General features: G+C 40.2%; 1 protein-coding gene across 2 annotated transcripts in view; it reads right to left on the reverse strand.

Annotated features, from left to right (window-relative positions):
* The window catches only part of DAAM1 (dishevelled associated activator of morphogenesis 1), a 176,766-nt gene that overhangs the window by 122,650 nt on the left and 37,872 nt on the right, over positions 1-16,244 (reverse strand). The window lies entirely within an intron of this gene.

Here is a 16,244-nt window from a genome sequence, read left to right on the forward strand (position 1 = left end):
AAAATGAACAAATCAGGAGACTATATATGTTGGCGAGGATGTGAAGAAAGGGAACCCTCTTGCACTGTTGGTGGAAATGCAAACTGGTGCAGCCGCTCTGGAAAACAGTGTGGAGATTCCTCAAAAAATTAAAAATAGATCTACCCTATGACCCAGCAATGGCACTGCTAGGAATTTACCCAAGGAATACAGGAGTGCTGATGCACAGGGGCACATGTACCCCAATGTTTATAGCAGCACTTTCAACAACAGCCAAATTATGGAAAGAGCCTAAATGTCCATCAACTGACGAATGGATAAAGAAGATGTGGTTTATATATACAATGGAATACTACCTGGCAATGAGAAAGAATGAAATCTGGCCATTTGCAGCAATGTGGATAGAACTGGAGGGTATTATGCTAAGTGAAATAAGTCAGTCAGAGACAGACAGACACCATATGTTTTCACTCATATGTGGATCTTGAAAAACTTAACAGAAGACTATGGGGGAGGGGAAGGGGAAAAAAAAGTTACAGAGAGGGAGGGAGGCAAACCATTAGAGACTCTTGGATACTGAGAACAAACTGAGGGTTGATGGGGGGTGGGGGAGAAGGGAAAGTGGGTGATGGGCATTGAGAAGGGCACTTGTTGGGATGAGCACTGGGTGTTGTATGGAAACCAATTTAACAATAAATTATATTCAAAAATAAATAAGTAAATAAAAACAAAGGTGGGGTCCTCTTTATCAATCATTAAGTCACCACACTGCTTACAGAAGCAAATGAAAACATGGTGATCATATGAACTCATAAGAGGCAAGAGATGGTCTTTCCTGGACCAAGATTTTATCAAGGAATTTTATGAACTTGAGGTCTGAATGCTGACAATATTCCTATGAGATTAAGACTAATTATTTCCTGGCTACATCTTCCAAAGTTTATGTAGTTGAAACCCAATTCCTTCAAATATCACTAAATATTCATTGCAAACAGCTGGAAAGGAAATCTATGATTCTCAGAACTGCAAAATCATTTCCAGTATACTAGTATCGGTCCCAGTGAAACACAGTTACCATTACTTTGGAAGCAATGCACTGGAAGCATACACTGGAAAGCATACATTGTCAAAGAGGAAGTAAAATGTATTTTTTTGGGCTCTTCGCAAGTTAATAAAAAATGAGTACACAGCGCCCATAGGACAATGATGACCAAGTCTGAACAAATGGTCCACCATCAGTCAATGTGGTATGCCTATCGAGCTTTGGGAAAATATCAAAGATTAAAGGAACTCCATCTGATACCTATTGAGTTAATAGGCTCTTTGGCAAGTGAGTTCCAAGTCACTTCCAGAAATCCCAGATGACCTTGGAAGAACCGGATAATGATGCCATTCTTGAAAGTTAAGAAGTCATACAAAGGTAGAGTCTTAAGGAAGCACAAAGTCGAGGCATGTGCTCTCAGAAAAAGTGTTTTCCTTTTTTTAATATGGGCTTCAAAACTGCCTAACCTATGCATAATAAAAGCAATTGAGGATACAGATAGGATAAGGGAAAGTTGTGAGAGCTAGCAGGCTTTGCCAAGGACAGGAGAACACGTGCGTTGAATAAGTGAACTGGTGAATGTATATCATCTCTTTTCATAAAGCTAACAATCAACCAAAATAGAAACTACCAGCAGCTACAATAAAAAGTGTTTTCTCATTGGTGATTTCTCTCCATGTGACAAACATCCTTGGGAAGTTATTCACATAGCTTAACAAATGATTCTGAAACTGGATGAGCCAAACAAATAGTGAAGAAAGATCTTTACTGAATTTTAATTACTATACATGATTACCACACTCGTGACTTAAACTCAGGCCAAAAAACAGGGCCATTCCACAGTCATCAAGGGGGAAGTGTGAAGGAAGCTGATACTAGCCAGTGCCCACTCCACCCAACTCTGTAATTTTCTATATAATTAGGTGAGAACAGTAATTGCTTAATTGCATAACTCAAGAAGACTAGACATTTGCTTCTCTTGCAAAATTTATTCTAAATGCAGTAACAAGAAAAGTTCTGTTGTAAATTACTACTTTGACTCATTTACGAAGCCTACAGTAGCTGGACTGAGGTTAATATTTGGATTTCATGTTCTGCAAATATTGTTAAACAGTCAAAAGTCATCAAGTGGCTAAATATGGGAAGCTATCAATATATGACTGGTTAAATGATTTAGGGTACCTCTGTATGGTGAAATACCACACAGCCATTAAAAAGAAAGGGACACCTTTTCTTTTCTTTTTTTTTTTTTTTAAGGGATACCTTTTCTATTGTTAAGAGGTCTAAAGTATATTAAGTTTCCAAGTTACAGTATAAACATGATATATCATAAATGTAAAAGGAATATACTTAAGCATGGAAACAAAGTATCTAGCCTGTGATAAAATAATAGCTACAAAAACCCATCAAGTAGCTCCTATTCTAGAGGATAAAATGGACATTGGAAAAGGAAGGAAGCTTGTTTGCATCTCGGTTCCTTCTCATTTTTTTTTTTTAAACATAGGCTTGGACTACTTTTTTTTTCCCTTGATTATGAAGCTGTTTCCAAATGTTTAGAAAGTAATTAGATCTTATAAAAATTAAGTGGCTTTTGGGGGCTCCTGGCTGGCTCAGTCAGTAGAGCATGAGACTTTTGATTTCGGTGTCATGAGTTCAAGCCTCATGTTAGGGATAGAGTTTACTTAAAATAAATAAATAAATAAAATAAAATAAAATAAAATAAATGACTTTCATTTATCAACACTCTTCAACATGCCAGCCACTTTTTATTGTGCTTTACATCCATTTGTTACCTCAATGAATAAAAGAGATAAGCTGTGAATCCTTAAGTGTCTCCTCCTGAGAACACAGTCCACTGTCAACAAATCTCTATGCTCTGACCTTAGTTGCTTTAATTTCTGCACTTTTCCACTTTACCACACCCACCTCTGCGATTGTTAGTTCTCAAAATGAAAACGATCTGTTCAACTGTAAAACACCAATACGAACAGTGACTTTTTTTTTTCCTTTAAACTTATAATGAATTTAGAATAGGGGGGAAGAAAAGGAGAGGCAGCTACCAAACCATTTACTGAAGACAATACTGTATATATCAATACAGTTCCATCTCATCACCATAGCAACAGAATGCATAACTGCTTCCACCAAAATAGCACAATTCAGAATCCACTGAAATCCACAGTACTCTTTGCTATAGAAGTAACTATTGCTACCTTTATCTTCAGAAAATCCACTCTCCAGGTGGCAGCCCCAGGAACACCACATACGGAATTTTTTGTTAGGTGTTTATTAGAAAGCTTGACCCAGAAGGAATGCATTTGCTTAGTAATTTTAAAGTCCTGCTTTCTAAAGCCCAGTTCTAAAGCTACTGAAGTAGCAGCACAGTGTATCCTCTTACATTCATGGCTCCTGACCCAATCTTAAATAAGCAAGCAAATACCATAATGGGAAGTCTGAATTACAAAAGGGCACAGATGGAAGCCTAACAGCTGATCACAAAAGAGGAAGGCAAACACTGGTAACTATTTTTTAAAGAAGGACAAGAAACTTAACGTCAAAATAAGAAATGGTACTAACATTAAAAGAGACCTCAAAATAAAGACAAAAACGATAGGCTATGCATTTCAAGGGAACATGCAATCTACATGAAGACATGATTAAAAAGCTGCTTAATTATTATTTATTCATGATTTCTAAATATATACCACCCACCACCTTTCCCTTCTGTCCCACATTTCTTCCCCCCCAACCCCCGCCTAAAATCATCATTTACCTTACAAGCACCACTTTCCATTCCATGAAAATAATCAACCAGGACAATGTCTCCCTCCTATTCATCAGCAGAAAACAGAGCTATGACAGATGTTCTAGCTAACCTGGCAACTGGCCCCTTCGTAGTTACTCCTCTTATAAACACCACCCACCTCACTGGGTAGTAGCACGTAAAAGGTAAAAGCCAGCCTCTTTGTGGGAAAACACGCTGGTTAACAACTGTACTTGCTCAGACTGGAAAGGCAACCAGGACAGAGATGCCCACAGGTAATCAACCTCAGACACACACACACACACACACACACACACGCACGCACGCACACGCATACAGGTGTCAAACTGGTTTTTCCTCATAGGGACAATTCACAGACAGTCAGGAATCACCCCCCACCCCACATATCTACACACAAATCTCAAGTTCACAATTCTGTGTGATCATTTATACATTTTTATTCATTCATTCAGGGACCCATTGTGTGCCCACTCTGTTTGGTTTTGGGATACAAAGATGACCGAAACAGATGTAGACCTTGCCCTTGCACAGCTAGTTCACAGGCACATGAGCCCTTGGCTCCTTAAGCCAACTCAAGGTTCTAGACTCTGGCTCTGTGAGCAGACAGACAGGAAGTAAGTAGGAGTGGTCAATTCTTCACCTCATCTTCAACAGGCAAGAGCAGAGTCTACTTGCTTCAAATAACGCAGGCTCCCAGTAACTTCCATGTTCCCTTGACTATAGCTCGGGAGAGGAAGTAAAAGGAAGCAGAGGGTGATATCTGTTCTTAACAAATAGGGGGCACAGAGTACCCTGCTAAGGTTTGGGACCTCAAACAAGACACCGGCATCCACTTCCGTCCTCGAAGGATTAGCTGCTACAGGAACTGCCCTCCCACTACAAATAACTAGAAAAGTGGACAAAACACATGAAACAACTGTACTAGTTACTGGACAAAGACAATGCAGGGCCATGATCTTTGAGACAAGGAAATTCCAAGTGAGATAAGCCCTACTATCACCCCAACTTACTCTAGGCAGTAGGGCAGGAAGGGGAAACCCAAGCCAAGCTCAGGGGTCGTGCTAAGCTGAGGAGCCAGAGATAAAAGTTCGGGGAGAATGAGGCAGTGAGCAACTCTGGAAATCTGCAAAGGGGGTCCCCTCCAATCCTCGGCTGAGTACTACTCTGCACGAGGACCTAGGGTTCACGTGGGGCTGGGAATAAGCGGCATTCCCAGCAGCCTGAGTAGAAAGAGCTGGTTTACATAAAATATCAGGAAGAGCCTCCAAAAGGGTCCTAGACACAGCCTGCTCTGGAAAGGGCTTAAAAGCAGCCTCAAAAGGGTCTCGCTGATCCCAAGTAATTTAACCATGTGCCAGAACAAAGGCCAACACTCTTTAAAGGGAGTCCTTCAGGCAGAAAGAAATTGATACCAGATAGAAATTTGGATCTACACAAAGCAAAGAAGAATGCTGGAAATGGCCAACCTCTGGGTAAATATAAAACCAGACACTGCCTCAGAGTTTCCCAGCCACTGACCTTTAGGATGCGCTTTTGCAGAAATCCACAGATGACGCTAACGGGGTCAGAAGATAAGGATCAAAGTTAAGTCCTAGCTCTACTACTAACTGTCCCCCTAACCTCAGTCTCTTAGAGCCCTCTGGGCCATTATTTCCTCAGAAAAATGCCCCCCCTTGAAATGCCATCACACTATATAATGACTATGAATGTGCTTTGGAAATTCTGAGTACTGAGCAAAGATTTACCAAGTGCCTTCCATGCACATTTCTAGGCTTTATATGTCTGGACCTCAGTTTATTCATCTGTAAAATGAAAATAATAATAGTACCCACTTCGAGGGGTTGTTGGCCCCATTCAGTGGGTAAATATATGTAAAGTATAAAGAATAATGTCTGGCCAGAGTAAGTTCTTACAGATGAGATTATTATGACTATTTCTACTACTGCTGCTGTTGCTAATTAATGCTACCACTGGGCATATGATCATTAAAAAGACCAATTTGGTTCTTGCCCTCAGATTCCGTATTTGAGCTATGTGATAATGAAAACAATGCTTTGGGGGTAATTTTTTAAAATTTTGCCAGAGAAAAATGTGGGATAGCTGGGGGGAAAATACTAGTGTGAAGGGATCCCTAGACCTCACTTCCAGCTCTTCTCCTCAAGTAGCCCTGGGACCCTGGTTACATCATTGCGCTTGTCGGAGACTCAGTTTATCCTTACAGAGGTAGGTGAGAATCTTCAAGGATCCCTTTCAGTCCCAACATCTGATGATATGAACCAGAGGATCCATTTTAGAAGCATGTTGCTCCTGCCTTTATTTGAGCAATTTAATTCTCAAAGCATCAAATCCCCATATAGGAAACAATTAATTTTGAGGAAGGGAAGTTTGTGGTTTAAGAAAGCTATAAGAAATAAACTCGAAATCTAGGATTAATATAAAAGCCTGCACATAAGTCCCAAACCTAGAACCAAGGCCACCTGATTCATCTCCCTAAAAATGGGAAGGAATACAATAGCCTGTCACTCCCACCTACTGCTGGGTAAACCACTATTTTGATTTTGAGAAGCTAATATAATTAGAGGAAGCAGGGAAGCTCTTCCTTTTGGTTCCAGAGTTTGAATTGGCTCCAAACAAGCAGAATTCTCTCTCCTGTCTACAATTCTAGAATTGAGAAGAAAAATGGTAGTACACTGTGGAAGTTCCTTATGCCAGAGAAAAAAGAATATGTCAACAGCTAGTTTCTTCTACTGGTTGTTTATACCAGCATGTACCACAATTGGTAAGCTATCGATTACAAACACAAAAGCTCCCATAAAATTAACTGGTTCAGATCTTACAAAATATAGCTAATTTTAGCCAAGTCTCAAAAACCAATATTTTCCTTTTTGATAAGCATCATTCAAGGTAAAGTTTCCACTGGAAGAAATAGTAAGTGGTGGAACCCTAAGAGAATGAATCTCTGTCTGATCTTCCAAAAACAGTTGTGAAAGGAACTTTCCTAAAGTTTTCCTAACATGTTGCAGAGGATGAGCCAAAGATTTTGCAGAATTTTATAAAGAGCTTCTATTAACTTCATTGGAGAGGACATGTTGCATAACATTAACTCCAGGGGAAAAAATATTTTTCTGTACATATATATAATATGCTATGTATCATTTCGGGCAATTCCCAGACCCCCTGCAGTTTACCATCGGCCTTAGCCCAAAAACTTTAAACACACAACTAAAACGCACCAAAGGAGTCCTTAAAGCACTCTCGCATCGTGTGCACATACACACACACACAGTAAAATTTGAGAGCATGCTATATCTGTCTTGGGATCTGCCATTGCTACCTCAGATGGACACGTTTCTAACCTATATGTCTACTTGAACACCTACGGGAACTACCTCATCTCCTTCTCCCTGTGATTCTAAAGGGGTAATCAACCAAGTGATCATACGTCTTCATCAACAGAGGTGGGCACATGGCATTGGCTTGGCCAATCAAGGCACTCTACCCCTGGACAGAGTAACTGATCTAGAGATGGGCACCCAACACAAAGAAAACCGGACATCTTTATGTGTGTCAATGCTGTAGACACATCCTAGAATCATGAGATAGGACCATAAACACCTGCAATTTACAATAATTGACTTTTCCACCATGTGTTGGAAACAACCCAAGAATGAAGCCAGCAAAGACAAAAGCAGAACTGAGAGATGGGACTAGGGGGATGGGGAGATGAGGAGGTTTTAAATGATATCATTTAACTACTGGATCCAGCTAAGCCTCAAGTCAAATATCCCCGGAACTCCCCACTGCATGTTTCAATGAACTACTGCCCCCACCAGCCAATTTAAGTGGGTTCTGTCCCTTGATGCAAAACAAAAACAAAAACCTGATTCATGCTCCACTTGACTAACTGGGGTGAAAACTATCACTTATTGAGTGCCTCCCAAGTGTCAGAGACCATGTGGAACATCAATATGCATCGTTTTGGCAGGGCACCTGGGTGGTTCAGTCGGTTAAGCATCCAACTTCGGCTCCTGTCACGATTTCACGGTTCATGTGTTTGAGCCCCTCGTCGGGCTCTGTGCTGACCGCTCAGAGCCTGGAACCTGCTTCAGATTCTGTGTCTCCCTCTCTCTCTCTGCCCCTCCCCCACTCATGTTCTGTCTCTTCCAAAAATAAATAAAATTATGTATCATTTTAGCTAATTTTTATCATCATTCTGGGAAGCAAATGTCACAATTTTATAATAAAGAAAGCTACCAAGGATATCCAGAGAACTAGGAAGTGTCCCCAGGGATTTAAACCCTGCCTGTCTCATTCCAAAGCCCATTCTCTTCTTACCAACTACACCTCCTCAAACCACAAACCTGTGTCTTTCAAGATACTTCATTATTTTCTAAGACTCAACCTAATAATCAAGCTGACAATCAAGCCATAAATCCAAACACAAGTGTCTCATTTTAGGGAAGGCTCTAAAGACTTTGCTGCTCACAAGTCAATATGAATAATGTAACACCTCTTTTCTCAAATGAATCCTATTTTTGGAAACAAATTTTGCCAGGCTGACTTTCCAGGAATCTTAAACAAGCCTGGAGGGACTTACTCTTTGAAGCTTGGAAGTAACACAAGTTTTGGGGTGTATGGTGTTGAAAAAGACATAGTTAGAACATAGAAGTCATCGTCACAGCTAAGCAGGAAGCATTCAGAAATAACCACCACCACCCCCCTTTCTCAAAGACAGGCCACAATCCAAAATTTTAGTCATTCATCTCTAACTTTGCCCCCAGCAGTAGAGTTTGCGAGAGACAGACTGTAGTAAGAAAGGAATTTAACAAGGGGGGGTAGCACACAACTAGGCAAATTTAAGAAAAGTATCAAGGGTCTGAAAATCCCACCAGTAGGCCTGCAAAAGAACATATCACAGGTGAAGGTGTCAAACCAATTGAAGGAGGTGAGAAAGAAGGGGGTGGAGAAACTCGAACAGGCAAAGGTGTGGTCAATAGAATTCAGTGTTCTGCTGTAGGCATAAAATTCATTAGCTACATCTCTTTTTCCACTTAGGAAAAGAACTAGCATGGCAATAAGGAAACTATGCTTACCTAACTAGTCATTACTATCCTTTTTTGTAGGACTTGGGTTTAACAGGTGGAGTTGAGGCCCCTATTTGGGTAATGGCCAACTACCCTTATTATAGGTTGGGTTATTTATTTTACATAACCACAAGAAAAAGGTAAATGTTAAAACCATAGGGTGTCACCCTATTTCATAACATGTAATAGTATATTCCCTTCATAACGTAATTTAGTTTTCTAAGTACTTGTGTATACACTGTGCCATTTGATTTTCCCAACAACCCTGAGAGGAAGAGAGTCACAGGCAATCAGATACTGTTTTCACTTCCACTTTACAGATGAGAAACTATCTTTGAGCACTAAAATGACCTCCACAAGGCCAAACCACTCCTAAGTAGCAGAGCAGGGGCTTGAATTTAGGCCACCCTTCTTCCAATATTCTGAATTGCCAGCCTGACCATCCTAGAATTATCCAACAAAGAATAGTCTCAGGCTCTTTTGTTGAAAGGCTCTGATGGAAGAAACAGCATTTAAGTTATGTTTCAAATAGTTATTATTATCTGTCATCAGCATATGTGATGTTTTAGAGGGCAGTCCATTATACTTCTAGGAGGTGTTTATAGTGGCAAAAATCATACAAATGAAGATACTCCAGTGTTTTATTGGGTCAGCTACAGCTTTACTCACTCGTCTCATCTCTACATTAATTAACCAGCTATTTGTCAGGGATTATATACAAAGGATTAAGGAATACAAAATTGGGGGCACCTGGGTGGCTCAGTCGGTTAAGTATCTGACTCTTGGTTTCAGGTCAGGTTACAATCTCACGGTTTGTGAGTTCAAGCCCCAAATCGGGCTCTGCACTGACAGCTCAGGGTATGCTTAGGATTCTCTATCTCCCTCTCTCTCTGTCCCTCCCCCCCTCTCAAAAATAAACAAACATAAAAAAAAAAAAAAAAAAGGAATACAAAATTGAACACACCATACTCTGTCCCTGTCAGAAATCAAATAGATAAGGGGGAGAGGCTGACTTGTAGATATGCTAGAAGAACACAGAGGAAAGAGACCTGTATCCAAGATGATATCTCCAGAGTGGGAAACCAGAAACATCACACTTGGTTCCAGTCATTAAGGAGCTAACAATGTAACAGAGAAGAGACTCATGAACACAGCAAAATACAGAGTAATAGATATAAATGCCACAAAAGAGGTATTAAGTAATGTAAGTGTTCAGAGGACATAAAGGGCACTTCTAATTAGGATGACCTCAGAAATTTTTTGAAAAGATTAAATATGAATAGGCCTTTAGACAACTGTTATATCTTAGTGGATCATAAGGCAAAGACTACAAAAGCCAGCTGCCTGCTCCCTGTAGAGACATCCTGAGAAGCTCCAGATTCCATATTGGTCTATGACAACCACTGAGCTGAGGACAATGATGCTGCTGAACTCCCGTGAACTTTCTCTCATTCACAAGGTCATAAGGATATACAAACAAACAAACAAACAAACAAACTTGATGAAAGACATCCACGACACTCATCTTTCTAGGATCTGAGCCATTACGTTAAAAACGTGAATCATTTGGGCCTCCAATATTTCTCTCTAAATTGCCTTCATACCCAATAATGGGAAGATTGCCACGTAAAGAATATCTTACTCTTCAAGACTGTCAATTACATTCTCACAAATCATTCTAACCAGTCCATTTAGTTTTGAAGGAGAAACAAGTTATGAATGCATCACCCTAAAAGCATGCTAATACCATCAGAAGGATATATGGGTTTCACTAATTTTCCCATTTCCAGCAAAACTGGAACTGGCATACGTGCTCAACTAAAAATCATTAAAAATTAGAAAAGAGACCTGAGAGACCATTTTACAGATACCAAGACTATGAGAGATTAAATGACTTCTTCAAGCGGCTCCTGGGCGCTTCAGTCAGTTAAGCATCTGACTCTTGATTCTGGCTCAGGTCATGATCTCACAGTTTTAGGAGTCCAAGCCCTGCATTGGGCTCTGTGCTAACTGCATGGAGTCTGCTTGGAATTGCCCCTCTCTCTGCCCCTACCCTACTGGCGTTCTCGCAAAATAAATAAACTTTAAATAAATAAATAAATAGATAGATAGATAGATAGATAGATAGATAACTGACTTCCTCAAGCTCACACACTAATTTAAAGACAAAGCAGTTAAATAAGACTCAAGGAGTGATTCTAAATAGATTCTTAATAACCAGGAAGTCTGACCTAGCAAATTAATCTCAAAATACCACACAAATGTGGGGGTTTTTTTGCCACAATTTAAAACAATTGGTAGGTAAATAAACAAAAACCTATACAAATGTTTTTGGTTTGTTAATGATGCTATTTTAAACACTGAGCTTTTAACAAGATTTTTACAATCTAATTCTCCTACTCAGTAGAACGAGTCAACTTTGATTGCATTTTCTTTAACTCTTTCAGTCACAAAAGTAGAAACCCAATTCCAGAAGCAAACTATGCCGCTATTCTCTAAGAATCTGTAATCCTTCAAATAACAGAAAGAGCTACAAAGACTTCCCACTGACCAGCTGGTTCCTGCTCTGGGGAGTAGGGTGGAAAGAAGGGAGAAGGTCCAGGATTAACAGTTTTCTGGACTATTAGGAAAGTTCAGACATGTGTCTCACTAGACAATGGGGCCTATGTCAATCCTGTTACAAAACATTTTATAAATTCCAGTTTTCAAAAGTATGCCCAGTGGCCTATAGGTATCCTGGAGTGTATTCTTCCTTCAGAAGAAAAGTACATAAAGTACTTCATAATTTCAGATCATTCTATTTCCTAAATAGGATGCTGCATTAGATTAAACTAAACCCTATCTATATTAGCCTACGTTGGCCTGGGGTGGTCAAAATAAACTTTTTCAACTTTCAGTTCTCCTAAATAAATATTTCTCCTGGTATTTTCACCGACATGTTGATCAGCACTCATTTTTTCTGTTACGATAGTGTTGAATATGTATTCCATTGTATTCCATCCCCTGTGAGAGGTCTCTTTTGGAATGTTGCTATCATGCTACAAATAAGTTTCACTATATGTTCTCTTCTAGAGAAACAAGAACAGATGTTCATCATGTTCGCCTAGTTGTAAACCAAATGAACTGAACCTCCAATTAAGGCAGCTACTCTTCAAATCCCACTTTTTCATATATATTCCAAAATATGTGGGTTAAAACTGATGGACTCTACACAAAACATGGGCAAACTATAGCCTATAGGCCAAATACAGCACCCCACTCCTCACCGATAGTTGTTGTTCTTTTTAAAGTTTATTTATTTTGAGAGAGAGAGAGAATGGGGGAGGAGCAGAGAAAGAGAATCCCAAGCAAGCTCCACACTGTCAGCACAGAGCCAGACACAGGGCTTGAACTCATGAACCACAAGATGACAATCTGAGCTGAAACCAGTAGTCGGATGTCTAACTGACTGAGCCACCCAAGCACCACTCACCAAAAGTTTTTGTAAATAAAGTTTCATTGGATCACAGCCACACCTAGGTTTATAGACTATCTGTAGCTGCTTTCTGAGTAGTTGTCACAGATATTTTGGTCCCCAAACCTAAAACATTTACTATGTAGTACCTTGTAGAAAAAGTCTGCTGACCCCTGGTCTATATTAAGTACACCAAACAAAAGAAGTTTGGGGATGTTTTCCAAAACACTTATATAAAAAATAAATTCATTCATGGGGCTTCTGGGTGACTCAGCCAGGTAAGCATCTTACTCTTGATTTCAGATCAGGTCATGATCTCATGGTTCATGAGTTCAAGCCCCGCAGAGGGCTCTGTGCTGACAATGCAGAGCCTGCTTGAGATCTCTCTCTCTCTGCCCGTCCCCTGCACGCACGGACACACTCTCACTCTCTCTCAAAATAAATAAATATATAAGCATTTTAAAGAAAGGATGAAAGAAAAAGAATTTATTCATTCCTTTAGCAAGTATATATTAACCATCTTTGGAAACTGTTCTAGGGGCTGGAAACCCATTAATCAACTGGAAAGATGAGGCCCCTGTGTTTTTGGAGGTCATATTCTAGTGAGAGGAGACAGACAAACATAACTACTTTAATTCCAGGTAGATAAAACAGGATATATAGAGACAGCAGTCAAGGATTCTGAAGGGTGGTGATTCTTTAGGAGATGCAAAATCATGAGGATGACAGCTCAGATGATGCCACTGGAACTGACATTTCAATGGTGAGAGGCCAAACATGCAAAAATCTGAAGACTGACCCAGGCAGAGGGAATAACAAAGGCTCCAGGGCAAGAAATGCTAGGCCTGCTCAAAAAACAAAAAGGTGACTAATGCACCTGAAGCACAGCGGACAAGAGAAAGAGGCACAAGGTAAAATCAAGGGGTCAGCAAGGACCATGTATGATGAGTAATGAGCAAAATCATGATACTAGTAAATTTCCATCTTCAGCTGCTTAGGTATTAATAAACACTACTAGATTTAAAAAAAAAAAAAAACTAATCAGAGTATAAGGATTGCTTTGGCTACTTCATTTTGCCACAACTTCTTCCTTTTGATCTGCTGAAAATTACCTGAAGCTCAAATGTCTAGCAGCCTAAGAAAGAACACTTTGTTAGAGACAGTTTCTGCTAAGGAAGTAATTACTCCCTCTCCCTGCATATACCGCAACCCCCCCCCCCCCCCAAAAAAAAAGACTGACTGTTCTCATTGCAAAGACATAAAGTGACCATTTCAAATGGGATTTTTTTTTTAAAGAAAGAGAATTTCCCGTTATTAAGCATAATTAAGCCTATTTTCCCAAGTCTACTAGGCTATTCATTCAATGAAGTGAGGTCTGTCTCCTCACCATCTCTGAGTAGCAGCTGTGTGCATGTTCCACCAGAAATCTTTCAAAGCAGTTGGCTGGTTTGGACAAAATGTAATATTCCTTGAAAGTCTGGAAAGATATACCATATGGCTTGGTTTGCCATCGTCAAAGTAAATGGAGGACTGTTTCACTGTAGAGAATTTCAATGTATTGCTGAATAGCCACAAAAATCAATCTTTTTTTAAAAAAATATTTGTTTATTTACTTTGAGAGACAGAAAGAGAACAACACTCGAGAGCAGGGGAGAGGCAGAGAGAGAGAGGGAGGAGAGAGAATCCCAAGCAGGCTCCACACTGCCAGTGCAGAGCCTGACTCAGGGCTCAAACCCACAAACCATGAGATCATAACCTGAGCCGAAATCAAGAGTCGGATGCTTAACCAACTGAGCCACCCAAGGGTCCCTCAATCTCCTCTCTTAATGCCCTTTCCCTTTCAAATTTTTTAAGGGATTTATGAATCTGAAAAAACAACGTTCCATTTTTAGATCCCAAAATATAAGAAGTCAAGAGCATTCGGAAGAAAGGCCAAGACAGAGGTGCTCTGATAAAACCATGACGCTCAGCGAACAGCCAAATTTATGAAGCACGAGTAGTTATGGGATATTCTGGAGGGATGACAACCAACTGGCCTTTGCTAAGATGTGATGAGGCACACATCTGCAGAACAAGGTCCCCTCATTGGTGAACACTGTGTGATGACGGGTATGGCATGGACGTTCATAAGCAGACTTGAACAGGCCATAGAAGAGCAGTGTTGAAAAGTATGCTGAAGCGTGAACCTTCAAAAGCAGCAGCAAAGCCAGAGAAGAACCAGCAGACAACTTCCCCAGAGAATTAACTTGCAATCAGTTTCCTCACCATAAAGCAGGCATAAAATAGTAGTAACCTTCAGGGTGGTGGACACTTTACTAGGTGCTCAATAAGCAGTACGCTCGTCAAATGCACAAATCATTTCACATGTTTTACCTCACTGAATCCTCACTAAACCCCGAAATAGGTCCTATTGTGCCACGCTTACAACTGATCAGAAACAAATGCTCAGAGGGGTTATATAATTGCCCCAAAATACTCAGCTGGCAAATGGCAGCACCTAGATCCAAAGCCAGATGGCTCCAAAGTCTACATGCAACAGAAGTTGCTTGTTGGTGGTTCACAGACACACTTTCTTAGACCTACTCAGTGTTGACTAATCCTATGGTAGCAGCTAATGTTTGTTAAGCATTTACTATATGCCAGACACTGAGTTCTTTTCATCAAGTCCTAACTGCAAGTTTATGATGTGGCTTTTATTATTGGCACTGTTTTACAGTGAGGCTCTGAGAATTAAAGATTAGGTCTAATGCCCAAAGTCGCATAGCTGATAAATGGTGGAACTGAGATTTGAACTCTGGTTGTCTGGTTCCAGAGCCAAACTCTTAACCACTAGACCAAACAGTCTCCTTAAAAAGTAATAACGCTTTAAAATACAGTTTTATTAATTGCCAAATAGTTGGATATCCTATTAACACAGAACTTTCGTTCCCAAGCAACGACAATTTGACACAGTTTGCCATGGTCCCAGGACTCCCTACTCTTTCTCCAACACCAAGAGGAGGGGCCAGGTGCCATTTTTCATCATTACTGCTTGCATTTTGTTTTCTCATAAAAGAATTAGGAGGAAGGTAAAATAATTCTCAGGCTTGCATTTCTATCAAAAGTGGTAAATAGAAGACAGTAAGCCACATGTCCAAAGAAAAATGGGAGACAAGTGGACATGAAGATTCTTCTGTGTTTAAAATGCAAAATGAATGACTGCTTTCCTTCCCATGCTCAGTTGCATTACCTACCTGCTAGAAACATTTGAATTTGATCTGTCTTAACCTCTACATCATTATAAGCAGCAAAAGACATGTTGACAGCAAGTATACAGCTGTGCAAGAGAGAAAACTTTTAATTCTGTCAACAGGATGATGGAAGGAGTCCCACCTGCCACAGAACAATGCTTCTTAAATATGACTTAGAAGTCTCTGGTCAATTGAATATCTGTTTTGTTTTTTTAAGTGTATATTGCCTGGATAGAAAGCAGCTCAGCCCCAGGAAGAGGCTCCGTGTTACCCCATGGAACACTACTACCTCCTCGGGCAAGGGGACCCTTCTTTGAAAATAAGTACTCTCAACCCCCCTGTCACCACCACCACCACCCTGCTTGCTTAGCTGCAATGTTAGCTTCCAGCTACGCTAGTCAGTATACTACCCCAGTCAGACTCCCAAGTTGACTGCTACCTAAGTCTAATTCCACTGTGGCCCCGTTGGGGACTTATTTGTAAGGAAATGGTAGGAGGCCCACCCTGATACCTGCTGTTTCACAGAGAAATAATGGATTTGTCATGTGGGTTGCCCTATCTACATCTCAGCTGAAATTCCATTTGCAAGGGAAAGACAGTTAATGGGCCTTAAATGTCAAAATCCACTACAGTTTATACCAATAAGCTGACAGCACTAAATTTACTCCAA

This window comes from Panthera uncia (assembly GCF_023721935.1).
Source record: "Panthera uncia isolate 11264 chromosome B3 unlocalized genomic scaffold, Puncia_PCG_1.0 HiC_scaffold_1, whole genome shotgun sequence".
Lineage (NCBI taxonomy): Eukaryota > Metazoa > Chordata > Mammalia > Carnivora > Felidae > Panthera > Panthera uncia.